The sequence below is a fragment of the Eriocheir sinensis genome, chromosome 52, assembly GCF_024679095.1.
Source record: "Eriocheir sinensis breed Jianghai 21 chromosome 52, ASM2467909v1, whole genome shotgun sequence".
Taxonomy (NCBI): domain Eukaryota; kingdom Metazoa; phylum Arthropoda; class Malacostraca; order Decapoda; family Varunidae; genus Eriocheir; species Eriocheir sinensis.
The window spans coordinates 9,577,156-9,581,135 of NC_066560.1; positions in this window are offsets into that span (position 1 = coordinate 9,577,156).

Below are 3,980 nucleotides of genomic sequence, written 5' to 3' on the forward strand. Positions count from 1 at the left end.
AAGTTTTGTGTTGTTCTTTTCAATATTTTACAATGTACAGCAATTGATGAAGCAAAAGAATGCCGTGTAAGTCATGATTGCTAAATTCTGCATTAGGGTCTATCTAGAATATAAAGTTGTTCTCATTGCCAGAGAGGCATTACCCTTATGCTGCTAGTGACTAAATTTGTCTGAACTTCCAGGGCGAGGCTGAGAAAGAGCGAGGTAAATTGGATAAGGATGAGACCGAAAGTTGTTATAAAAAAAATACATTCCCAGAACTCAAAGGGAGAGAGCAAGAGGCATTTTTCAGGTAAGTGGAGTCTTCTGTAATTTTGAAAAAAGTTATGCTTAGTCCAGTTTATTAGTGATGTATAATGTGGAAAAAATAAACCATCAATAGCAGTGTTTAGTTACTGGCTATAATAAGTGAAAAATAATAACAAACACCCATGAGTTTTTAGTTTTTATAACCAGAATACTGTTGCCTGAAATCAGCAAACTTTTTGTTCATTCCAGATACCTCCGGGGTGATAACTACCCTGAAAAGGAAGACATTTGTTCAGTGGAGCCTGGGAAATTGAGTGGTCCATCAAGAAAATACCAGTTTTGGCTCAAGTGTGAAAAAATTGAACTGTTGAAGCTCTTCCAAGTTTATATATCTACAGATGATGATGAAAAGAGACTGCCAGAAGTACAAGATTGTGTGGTTGGAGAGGATGATATGGAGAAATTCTTGAAAGACAAAGAAAAGGATGCTCAAGACCTAGAAGATTTCATCAAGGAATTAAAACAAAAAACGGAACATGAGCTACAAAGAGAACATGACAAATTCAAGAAAGATTTAAAAGAGCAAAGTACTCGAGTGAATAAATGAAAAAAAAAAAAAAAGTTAGTGTGCCAGACATCAAACATCATGTAGTGCTGTGTACTGATCAAGTGCCCAAGAAATACACAGGCTAATGTATGGCCAACACATGACCCTCTACAATTATTTTTATTTCTAAATCTGTATTTTGATAGTTGTAAATTTGAACAAAGCATTGAATCTAAAAAAAATAGAGGCTTAAAACTGATTAGAATATTGAAAAAGTCCTTCCTATTCATTAGATTGTCAAAAATAAAGAGTATCTGTAATGCAATCCTGATTCAAGTCAGGGCATATGGTGGTTAGTCTGCTCAGAGGTTGTTCTTCTCTTCTGGGTCACTCAGTATAAAGAGATTGCTTGGGAAATGTAAACTGTAATGTGATGTCAGTGTCAACCCTATACCTGTCCCCATCCACCACAGGTCCAGCAGATGAGGGTCAGAAAATGACAGGTGTAGCCTCATTTTTTTTACTGTCAAAGCAGTTTAACATCAAGTGGCCTTCCAGACACCTGATGTGTATTTTCATGATGTAGTGGCCATTTTAATTCATCATTATGTGCCAACAAGAAGAACATTTCAATATTATTAAGTTTTGTTTAGTGTACTTAATTTGTGAAGCATTGCCTCAAACATTGCAGCTAATGTAGTAGCTATAAGTGAGTTATGTGCCTTCTGGGTAATCTGCCCTCCTCGTGTTTTGTGGCTAAGGCAGTTCGTCTTTCTCCCTTTCTTTTAGACTACTCAAAATTCCCAAGTTTATGTAAATTTGTATTTTTTTTAAGTGTAGGATTATTTACTTAGTATGTGAACACAACTTTATATTCTAAATAGGCCCCAGTGCAGAATTTAGCAAATTTGACTTACATGGCTTTTTCATCATTTGCTTTACATCGTAGAATATTCAATGTGGAGTGAAAGCCTTGTGTGTTTTTGCACCCTGGGAGGCTGAGGGATGTGCATGGGAATTTGACTTGTAATTCCCTTTGAGAAAAGTAGTTCTGATATGACACTGTCGCTATTCAGGGTGAAACATAGCAGTTTTAAGAAACCATTAAGCACCATCACACATCTGAAAGATCGTGTGTTCAATTCCTGGGCAGTCACCTTACAACTGCCCCTGTCCACCCAGAAGTGAATGGGTACCAGGTATCAATTGGGGGTTGCATCCCACTACCCTGAGTGGTGGTCTAGCAGTCAGCACTGTCAAAAGCGAGTAACCCAAGGCCTTTCAACATTGGACACATGAGCATAGCTGGGCACGATAACAGAAAACCTTATTCCCGATAACCGATAACTGATAATGGAAAACCTTAACGGTGATAACTGATATTCGTTAACTGGAGACACAAATATAGGCGATAACCGATACCCGATATAAATCCACAAATCCGATACTAGCTATCGTCCGATAGGCAAAAACGATACTATATTGATATTTCAAATAAAAAACATAGATGAATTCAAATTTTCATTATCTGTATTTTAGAAAACTTACAAAACCTTAAAACCACATGTTGACAAGTACATAAGGATGGTAATAATAGAAACGCCTGAACCAGTGTTGTGTTATTTGGCGTCCCCACCGTCAAAAGCTGGCACTTTTGTTTACAAACACTGGTCTCTCGTGAACTGCGCATGCTCAGACCAGCAAGCGTAGAATTGTACAGTCTCACAAAGCTTTTTAACTGTAATTAAGAGTTGCTGAAAAGATGAATCAGACATACAGTACCACTACCGCCATCCCCGCTGTTTCTAGAATGACACTCTGTATGAGTTGTATTTATATGTACAGAGTGTCGTTCTAGAAACAGCGAGAATGGTGGTACTGTATGTCTGATTCAGCCTTCCAGCAACTTTTAATGTGTAAAAAAGCTTTGTGAGACTGTACAGGGCTATGCTTACTGGTCTGAACATGTGTAGTTCATGAGAGCAGTGTTTGCAAACAAAAGCGCCAGCTTTTGACGATGGGACACAAAATAACACTACACCGGGTGCCTTCAATACCATGGCATGCTCACAAACGAATATGGAATATCAAATTTGAGGCAGTGAATAATCATTTTGGGGGCAAAGTTAAATGATTTTTCTCTTTGATATATTGATTTTTGAGTCTGACATAAAAAATAACCTAGTGTTTTAACATTGATAATCTAAGTATGAAATCTCTTCACCGAAGATATTTCATACCCCAAAGTTTTTTCATACAACACCGGGCGCCTGGGCCACGCATTCACAGTAGGGAGGAGACAAGTTTTTTTTTCTGAAAGACGGGAAAAAGTAGCGATTATCGCTTGTTTGGTTACAAAAGTAACGAAGATACCGATATATATTCACATAAGCAGTGGGTGGCCGATAACCCAATTTTGTTATCAGCGATAAAGTATTGCGATAACTTATCGCGATAACGCCCAGCTATGAACATGAGCTTGTAGCTCAGTACAGGAATATACAGGTAACTGTACTTCAGTGTTAATTTTCTTGCTCAGTGATAGGAGGGCTTTAGCCAAAGGCAAACTGGCTCCTTACCATAAACTGATTAAGTTTCCTTCGTAATAGCTGAATCATACAAAAGTCAAGCTGTTTGGGTAATTGCTGATGATGATTGAAGGCAGAGTGGATTCACTCAGCTTACATGACTATAAAATAATTTCTCCATCTCCATTGTTGATTTCTAGGTGTAAAGCCTGACACTGTATATGTGCCCATGTACCACAAAGATCATATATCAGATAACATTGTCATGTGTCTTCATGGCGTAGTGGTCACCACACCTCGCTACATACCAGCGGGCCTGTGTTGGAACCCAGACCTGGGGAGTCAGCAGGCTGCACATCCAGCTGTTCATTCTATCTTTCAGGCTCAATAATAAATGGGTGCCTTGGGAAACCTAGAGAAGGTAAACTGCTAACCCAGGTGTCACACATTCCCTGTGTCCCAGGGCCATGCACAGCTATGCTATGCCCCCAACTTTACCTCTAATCATGAATCTCAAACATACATTATCCATAGGCTCCAAAATCACATAAATATGATAATCATTGCAATATCTAACCCTGATGTTTAACTGCATAGCTTTCTACAGATGCATGTGTGTTTAAAACAAATTCCAAGGAATGTAATTTTTTTATTTA